Source organism: Pinus tabuliformis, chromosome 5_1, assembly GCF_031772625.1.
Source record: "Pinus tabuliformis cultivar Carrire ecotype Pingquan chromosome 5_1, CPIR1, whole genome shotgun sequence".
Lineage (NCBI taxonomy): Eukaryota > Viridiplantae > Streptophyta > Pinopsida > Pinales > Pinaceae > Pinus > Pinus tabuliformis.
In genome coordinates, this window is record NC_142305.1 from 379817411 (window position 1) to 379827537 (window position 10127).

General features: G+C 39.7%; 1 non-coding gene across 1 annotated transcript; it reads right to left on the reverse strand.

Moving 5' to 3' along the window:
- Positions 1-9522: 9522 nt before the first annotated feature.
- TRNAF-GAA (transfer RNA phenylalanine (anticodon GAA)) lies at positions 9523-9595 on the reverse strand. Its single transcript has one exon. It is a non-coding gene; the product is annotated as a tRNA-Phe (tRNA).
- Positions 9596-10127: the final 532 nt, after the last annotated feature.

Below are 10127 nucleotides of genomic sequence, written 5' to 3' on the forward strand. Positions count from 1 at the left end.
GGAAAACCAGTTTGAGAGCTCTTCTTTATTTCTGAAATTTGTCTTTTTACAGTGAGAATTATTCAGCAAAAATCAGCAAGCAAATTTACAACTTATCTCCTTTCCCGTGCCTCACAGCAATCTGGAAATTACAGCAAACAGGACAGCAATAAATGCTGTACGACCTCCGTTTTGTGTGCAGAAAAATCAGCAAACTGCTCCTCGATTTTTGTGCAAAAATCTGCCTTTCACTATGTGCTGAATTAGCTGTACAAATCTGCTCAACTGCTGCCTTGGAATGTGTGCCAAGCTGTTGTCTCCTTCTCCTTCCTGCTCAGAAATCTCTCTTGCTCTCTTGCTCTCCTTCTCCCAATCTGCTCATGAAAGAATGAATGACCTTTTCCTCCTTTTCCTCCTTTAATATAACTCCAAGTGACTTTTGGGTGATCCAAGTGACTTTTGGGTGATCTCTAAATCCAATGGCTGAAATAGATTTAGATCAATGGTTGAGATTAAATGCTCATTTAAATCTCACTTTCTATTTTTTAATTCACCCCACTTTAATAAAGACCCACTTAGTCATTTATTTCCAAAGTCACTTTTCCTTTCTAATTTTTCATTGACTTTATAAAAGTCACTTTAAAATTAGACTTAATAACTTTATCACTTAAAGTCACTTTTAAATTAGATTTAACTTTATAAAATTATAAAGTCACTTTAGGAGAAAAATTAAATTCTTTTGGACACTTTTCCCTAGGCCAAAGATCAAAGCCTAAGGGAACCACCTGTCCTCCGGTACCAAATTTCAACACCCTTAAAGTATTTTTCCCAAAGAGCTAGATCTGCCCAGCTAGGGTTAGGAGCAATAATTCTCCAGATGAGCTTAGCTCCCATAGCGATATTTTGATATCCAAGATTTTTGAAGTTCAAGCCTCCTTCCAAGAGCGGTTTGGAGATGGAATCCCAGCTGACTAACATAATCTTTTTCTCATTTTGCTTGCCCCCCTTCCAAAAAATTTTCTGAATGATCTCCTCCATTTTTCTGAGAATGCCAGAGGGAGCAAGAAGAACAGAAAACTGAAATAAGGGAAGACTGTTAAGGACTGATTTAATAAGGACAGACTTACCAGCAATGTTGAGCCAGGAAAAGCCCCAGGCAAGCAACTTGTTCTTGAATTTCTCCAGTTGGGGGAGCCAATCTCTGCTGAAGGCTCTTTTAAGAAATACAGGAAGGCCTAGATACTTGAAGGAAGTCCAGTTTGAGGAGGCTGTGAAACCAAAGGTTCTGGAAATGGAATTGAGCATGCTGGAAGTGGTGTTCCAGCAATAGATATGGCATTTGCCATTGTTTAGACTGCTTCCCGAAATCATACAAAACTCGTCCAGGACTCCTTTAAATCTAGAGGCTATAAGCACAGAGGTAGCTCCCAATAACAAGGTGTCATCCACAAAGAGGGCATGATTAATGTTTTTAACACCTCTTGCTATACAAAGCCCAACAATTTCCTGGTCCATCATTTTTTTGTCTAAATAGAAGCTGAGGACAGAGGCTTGAAGAACGAATAGAAGGGGTGAGAGAGGGCACCCCTGCCTGAGCCCTCTCGTGGCTTTGAAAAAGTCAGCAACTCTGTTGTTTACTAATGGAGCAATCCAAGGCTCCGAAATGCAGGCCCAAATCCAATTTATAAATTTCTCCCCAAATCCAAATTTGTGTAAGACTTTCAGTAGAAAACTATGCTTGACTCTATCAAAAGCATTTGCTAAATCGAGCTTGACAACCATACCTTTTTCCTTGCGACTTAGACTTGAGTGGATTGCCTCTTGGACCATAATGAAATTGTCCACTATCTGTCTCCCTTGAATGAATCCTCCTTGGCTTTCCAGAATGACTTTGGGGAGGATGAGCTTAAGTCTATTAGCGATGACTTTAGTAATCAGTTTGTAACCAATATTACATAGCGAAATCGGTCGAAACCTGTTGAAGGTGTTGTCTCCTTTCTCTTTGGGGATGAGAGCAAGAAAAGTAGAGTTCGTGCTACCTCTGATTTTCTAGAAACCTTGGGACTTAATAACCATTTTGTATAGATATTTTTCCACAATCAGCCAGCAAGATTGGAGGAATCTGGCTGTAAAACCATCTGGCCCAGGGGCTTTGTCTGGGTCCATGGCAAAGAGGGCATCCTTGACTTCATTCTTGGAGACTTTAGCTTCAAGAAGGTGATTCATTTCAACAGTAATCAAGGAGGGAACCACGTCAATCATATCAGATATTTGGTCCAGATCTATATCTTCACTATACAAGCTTTTAAAGTGAAGGGAGGCAGCTTTTTTGATGCTTGCATTGTCTTTGTGAGTAATAGTGCCATCTTTGATTTCTGAAATGGAATTGGTACGTTTCCTTGCCTGGGCTTGTTTATGGAAGAAGGAGGAGTTCTTGTCCCCTGCTTTAAGCCAAAGGTTGCGTGACTTAAGTCTCCAGTACTCTTCTTCTGCTAGACAAGCCTTGTGATAGTTTTGCTGGAGCTGGGCTTCTTTGTCTAGAATCTCTTTAGTTATATCAGCTATTTCAGCTTGGAGATGATGATTTTCCAGATTGCGTTGGAGATTTTTTCTTTCATTTGTTGGATTGGGCAAAGTTTTGGCCCAGCTTTTTAAAGCCCTTTTCACTCTTCTAAGCTTCTCCTCCCAGACAAAAAAGTGGGAGCCTTTGACTGGCTGCATCCAGATGCCCTTAACTAATTGCATGAAGTCCGATTCCTTAGCCTAGAGCGGGCTAAATCTGAAGGGAATTGGACCTAGGTCAAGCTGAAACACAAATTCCAGCTTGATGGGTTTATGATTCGAAATGTTGCATGGGAGGATATGAACTCTAGCCTTTAATCCAAGTAGAAGAAAAGAGCTTTGAAGTAAGAATCTATCAAATCTAGCAGCAATGTGGCCATGGCCAATTCTTTTATTAGTCCAAGTGTACTTACCAAAGATTGGCTTGATGTCCAGCAGGTCCCAGTCCTGCATAAGGTCCTCTGCCCATTCCCTTGCCGGATCTCGAACAATGTTGCCTCCTCTCTTGTCTGCTGATAAGAGAGTGAGGTTAAGATCTCCTGCTATGATGGTATTCTCAAGATTAACGAGATCTGCTTGGGTTCTTATGGAGTCCCAGCAGGCCTTTTTTTCCACAACGTTCACGGGGATGTACACGTTGAAGAGACTGATAATCTCTTTTGAATCTAAGTGCTGCAATTTTAAGAGTAGCCAGTGAGTATTGAGGGTCTCAGAAACGACTGTGAATTTGCTAGCGTTCCAAAGAGTGCCCAACCCTCCGGAAGCCCCTCAGGTTGAGACTGCTTTCGCCTCACATTTGTTCCAGAGTTTCTTACTTGCCTGAAGGAAGATAGAGTCTTCCAGTTTGGTCTCCTGGATGAGAAGTATGTCAGGAGTTTCTGTTCTTATTAAACTTCTGATGGCTTCTTCTTTGATTCTGCTCCCCATACCTCTACAGTTCCAGGAGACTATCTTCATCATTTGTATTTCTAGTTGGCTCCCTTGGAGCCTTGGGGCTGGTTTCTCACCATCTTTGCTTTTGATGCTAGTAACTTCTCAAGGGTTGGCTAGCTGCCTTGGAGCTTATCCTTGAAAGTTTCCTGCTCTCTTTTTTCCCGATCTGATTTGCGGCCTCTTGTGGATCTCCTTATCGAAGCTTGGGATTCTCCTATTTCCCCTTCTTCCTCCGAGAAATCTGATTCATGCTCATCTTCCTCTACTTCGACAATGTTTCCTTTGGAACTCTCAACAAGGCTTGCCCCCTTGGGAGAAGGGGGGGTACCTTTAGAGGGAGGGGTTGATTTTTGATTGTCTGGTTCCTGAGTTTCCTCTATTTGCGAGCTTAGAGGAGCAAATTTATTTTCTTGATCCATTCTGGGAGGGGGTTGCTGAGGGGGGACTTGAGGACCTCTTCTGTTTGGACCAACCTGCTTTTGGATTTTCCTGGCGCGCTTGACCTGGTTCCAACCTTCTTCTTTACCCTTATTTGGTTCCACATTGGTTGGGCATCCTTTGGCGAAGTGGTTATAGACATGACATTTTCGGCATTTGAAAGGCAACTGCTCATAATGCAGCTTCTGCAAATAGGTCTAGTTTCCTACTTTGATTTTGATGGCTTCCGGGAGACGCACCTCTAGGTCTACTTCTATGTAGATACGGGCATAGTCATATTGATCTTTGTTGTTTGCCATATCTATGAATTTCCCAAGGGCGTTTTCGATGTGTTTCAGCGAGTCCCAATTCCAGCAATGAATTGGGAGATTAGGGAGTCTGACCCATACAGGGACAACCGTGGGAACATCGATTGCAGGGTCGAAATCTGGCGTCCATCTGTTGAGGTATAGGCCTTGGGGGCCCATGAAATAGGGGCCATTTTGAAAGATCAGGTCCTTGTCATCCTTTGAGGTGAATTTGAAGAGGAAAAACCCTCATCCTAAGAAGTAAGAGGTGACGTTGCTCTTGATCAGAGGAGCCCAGTTCCTGTTAACCCATGCCTCAGTGGTCTTAGGAGAAGGCCATAGAACGGTGAACTGCCCAACAAGAGCCTGCTCAGCTAAGGAGAGGGCGACTTGAATCGGGTTCTCTAGCGGCAAGGAGATTTCAGGAATGTCTTCTAGCCTCTTGACAAACTTGGCTGCTTCACTCTTTTTCTTCTGTGGCAAGCCGGCCAAGAGCCAAGAGAAGGCTTCGGCAGATGAAGGCGGGCCTGCCTAGGGCGAGCTTGGGACCTCCATGAGGACAAGCCCAACTTACTCATCCCTCCCAGCAATAGACGAGCACTTTGAACTACAGGAACTAAAAAAAAGAACACAGAAAAGGAGGGCAGAGGGCCCAAAGCCATGAGTCACAGAGTAGCAAGGGCGTAGAGGCGCAGCTAGGGTTTCATGGCAACGCTCCAGAGCTTAGCGATCACTTTCAAAAGCACATTTTTAAAAATCCTTTTAAGTTAAAAGTACAGAAAGGATCATTTTGTAGGGATTATATCTATTAAGTTGATTCTATAGAAAATTGACTCGCTAAAAAAATTCCTCACAAGTTCACCTATAAGTTTTGATAAGACTTGTTTTAAGTATAACATAAAGTTTTCGAGGATGGTGTGTATTACATCCAGCAATTTCTTAAGGAAGTGGATAATACTCATTCCCCAACATTAGATCAAGATATTAGGGATATTAATTATTGGAAAATTCAATTTTAGAATATCAAGTCAAAAATAAAGAAGTAACAATAAAATAGATTCTTAAAAATAAGAAATAGAGTAATATGTAGTTCATCTATAAACAATTTTTTTAAGTTTGATTGTTGACTTGAAAGTTTTAAAAATAGGAAATAGAGCAATATGTAGTTCATCTATAAAGTTTTTCAAGCTTGATTGTTGACATGAAAGATTAAGAAAAGGGAATGCAATACTTCCCTTAACATGGAATAAGACACAAGTTGACGTAACCACTTTTAAAAAGAAATTTTGTGAAGTGAATCAACCAAGATCAAAATATAGACACAAGATAGTGTGTGTTTTAGAACAAAGCACGGTTTCGATAAATCTTTGTCATTAATAAAAATGAACGACTATAATAATCAAGTGGAAGGACACAGATGGAAAAATTTAGGAGAGTCAACCTAAAGCGCAGAGAATGGGTTGTTGAGATGAAAATGGTGACCTTCATAGAGGTGTTCCTTGTGGATTAGGGTTGTCATCATAATGTACAATTCATATGGTAACACCATTATCAATAGGTCTTTAGCAAAGGCATTAGTGAATTCACATCAATTCTATCTTTATGTCGAAAAGGTTGACTTGTTTATATGTCAATTTCGTTCAAAATAGGTTGGACTTAGATGATTATGTCTTTGATGGATGGAGGATAGCTCAACCATCAAACATACTAACCATTAGTAACCCCAAGAGATTCGACCATATATGAACTTATAACCTCTCCATCTACAACATACCTTACCAAAAAGTTCAAACAATTGAGATAATCATTTAAGCTCATATCTATATGCACTAAAAATCCTCGACATTATATCTCCTCTTCATATCAACTCAAAACACTGAGATTTCTTCCATACATAATTTTTAATAGAAAAACACTAGTGATGAAATTTTCGTTTGATAACTTACTAATGCTCATTTTTATATCTCCTATTCCATTCCATTAATAAGGTGAACATGTAACTTGTTTATATACATTAATAAGGTGAACATGTAACTTGTTTATATACATAAGGTGTAGATCAATTAGTTTGAGTGAAGTTTAGTCCTTAGTACGGTATTGGTTCAAATCTCATGTGGAGTGGTTGAGGGTGGGAGCCACTTGTGGTAGATAAAAATTGTCTTATGGTGACTAATTCTTGCACAATCTTGGAGACAACATTTAATAGGCAGGCTTCATAGGTGGGTAGAGCATTTTTCCATCCAACATTGGGGTTGACCTCAACCTAAATTTGGTGTAGTTCAAAAAAAATAAAAAAGTATTAAAAAAATAAAAATTATGAGACTCACCTACTCATGCTAATAAGAGACACCAATAAAATTAAAAAATATAGATATAAAAATAAAGTTTTTGATTTTATGAGCAAAGGAAGAATCTCTGGATAGTTGTGATATTAGCACAATTGAAACTATGTTGTCCCCGAGAAACCTGAACCCAAGCAATTGGTCTGGTTGTTGTTGTTACCGATAAAGAGAAAGATCAAGGTCGAGATACCTCACAATAAAGAAAGAATTAAGGAATAGAATATATTCCAACCAATAAGAACCCCACCAGATATTGAATTTATTAATTATTAAAAAGGATAAAAGGAAGTCTCCTAATGGGATGACCAAGTGGTTGGCACAATGCAATGTTATTCCTTCCATTGGGTTTCAAATCCCATGGGGGATCTTTAGCCCTTTTTTTGTAAATTAAAATGTTTTATATTATAAGAAAAACACAGATTTTGCATAGTTGAAATTCTTTGTAGAAACCTAATCACAAGAAAGCTCCCTAATGGATCCTAATGGAGTTGGTCTTTTCTACCATCTACTAAACTCGGATTAACTATTACAAATTTCCAAATAGTAAAATTCATACAATAACCTTCAATAGAGTAATCGATACCAAAACCCAAAATCATCGATACACTATTATACCACAATACATACAACCAACCATAACATACAATCATAGATATCATTAAGAATCAAAATAAAAATGAGAGAAAGATCCCTAGCACTCGAACCAAGCGGAGCAGCATTATCAAATTCACAAAACAGGTGACCTTCAACATGAGCTAATCTTGAATGTAGTTTGTCCAGAGTAAAGTTTTGGTTTGATAGCATCCTCTTGATATCCTATAGCATAACAATGACATTATAATGTTCAACCTGCTTTTCTTTCAGGGCAAGACAAAGTTAGGTCTTCATTTTCTAGTGAATGGCTATAGAGTTGGGATATTGTTTTTTCCATCCCCCGGTATGTCCAGGGTCCAGAACCTAGCATGATACCCCATCCAAGCGGGACTACATTGAAATACATTGTTGCAAATTCATGAGAAAAGAGATGGGCACCCCACTAATCAGGTAGGTTGCTACCACCACCACCCCTTCTGCAGCACATACGTTGACTTGGCGGCATGGCTGACAAGAGGGGGTAAGACTTAAAACAATAATTGCACCGACCACATCCTGCAACGTGACAAGAGACCAACCCATCCCAATGCTAAACCATAGGAAAGACCAACAAGATTCCCATAGTTAAGTGAATGGCCCCAACTTGAATGAAGGATAGAAGGTGTGGGAGTGGCAGCCCTTTACAATAAACATGACATCAAAAGGCCCTTACCCATGAAGCTTCTAGACACCCGAGACACAACCAAATCTAGACCAGGCCCAATACTTTGCATATAAATACACTTCCCAACTTAGGGTGACCCAACACAAACACAACCACTACAACTAGGAAAGCTTCTAAGACAAACAAATAATAGTGAAGAGAGTGATCCCAGTGAACCCTCGCTCTTGCATCTGATACGAAGATGGTGCTTCCATCTGTCATCGCCTAAGAACAACTCCCAATAGCATGTCTAACTGACTAGAAATCCAAAACCCTCCTCGAATGACATGGTTTAGTTGTAGAGACTTCCTCTTTGGCTTTGCACCAGGTCAACGAGGTTGCCTAACTGTTATTGCACCTTCCTCCCACCACTTCTCTAACACCTAACACAAAAACCTCCTCACAACGCATAGAGGCATAATTATCTCGGTAACTCACCGCATCGAGGACCTTCAAAACACCCACATCGCCCCCTTCTCTGGCACCACAAAGGAATAACTTAAGTTAGGGACATAGTTGACCCGAGAATTCACCACTTCAATGGTAAACCAAAGGGTGGGTTGCAGGGAGGTCAGCTCCTCGACCTCGCGCTTGCAACAACCTAAAACCTTCAACTCCCAACCAAAAATAAAAAACCTCAGCCCTGCATCCATATTTGTTGAGTCCTAGGAAGTTGCATGCATCCGCTTCCCCAAGACACATCCTGCCACATGCATTAACTTCAATCAGGTAGTCGAGGTGGTGGGCAAAAACCCCCAAACTGCCCTTGTGATATGTGCACACCCCATCAGGGAAGCTCGTTACCATGGTAATTAAAAAAAAATATCATTCATTCTCTAAGTTACCAATCCACCATGGTAATTTAACAAAAAAATAGTTACCAATCACCATGGTAATTGGAGTCATAATGATCACAATCATTCTCTAAAATACCAAAAGTTCTAATGGATCTCATTATTATTTTTTACAACGCTAATGGATCTCATTATTAATGAGTACATATGCTTGTCAAGTGAGGGTAGACCAAGTGGTTAAGACAAGACATTAACTCCCTCTCCACCCAAGTTTGACTCCCTGGAAATGACATGTTAAGCTTGTGGTGATGAGGCTAGCGGAATAGGCAAGTCTAGGGAGTTACTCCATTCATGGTCAATACAAGACGTCTCAATTCTTGCTAATTCATATATTCCTAGTATATTCGTCTTACAGGTAAACTAGATACACTCATGGTGGTATAGTGGCAGCCAGAGGATTTGATTTTGGGCCTAACTCAGATCACTCCAACAAGTTACCAATTCACCATGGTTTAAAAAAATATGAGTACCTATACTTAACCGCGTATTCTAGCGAGGCTTCAAATTTGCCCGGAAAACAATAGAAATTCCGGCAAGATTTTGATAAAATCCAACATAAATTTTGGGAAATAGTTTTTGATGACGTTGAATCCATTTCAACCATTAAAAACAAAATTTAAGTATTACTGTCAAATTTAACACACCTATTGTCAGATTTTATTCTATTGAACCATTAAAACAAAATTTAAGTACTACTATCAAATTTAGCACACCTATTGTCAGATTTTTACAAGCGACTTTGTCGTCCATGTAAATTTCCCACTTCAGTAGACAACACCTAGCGTGGATCGAACACGCAAGTTTTCATAAATCTAGTTATCAATGACCAATGCGGTGAGCGTGGATCGAACACGCGACCTTCAGATCTTCAGTCTGACGCTCTCCCAACTGAGCTATCCCCGCTAGACTGTTGGCTGATCCTGAGATGCTTTTCTTTTTAGGGAACATAAATCTTCACGTTATTAAATAAGCATCACACCATTCATCGCTGATTGGTGTGGCAAGAGCGATGAACCTTGTGAACCTTATCGTAGGGTGTCCACCGTCCATTCTTATATATATATATATATTCTGCAGGCATGTGCACACATCCAAAATAAAAAGAAACGTCAATATGCCAGTCAACCCAATGCAATAGAAAATTCATATAGAACTTCGAGGTATCAAACCCCATACCTTTCACATGCGAGCGCTCTACCGTTTGAGTTATATTCATACCTATTTAATATTTCATATCTAAGCTTTAGTAGCCATGTAGCATTCCTTTACTATACAATTTTGTCACATATAGTCGACCTAGTAGCCACGTAGCATTCCTTTACTATACAATTTTGTCACATATAGTCGACCCAATATTGAGTCACGGTTAACATATTAAATATTTTAATATACCAGGAAGTCGAGTTAAATTCTAATCATGTAAGTTAAGAATTAA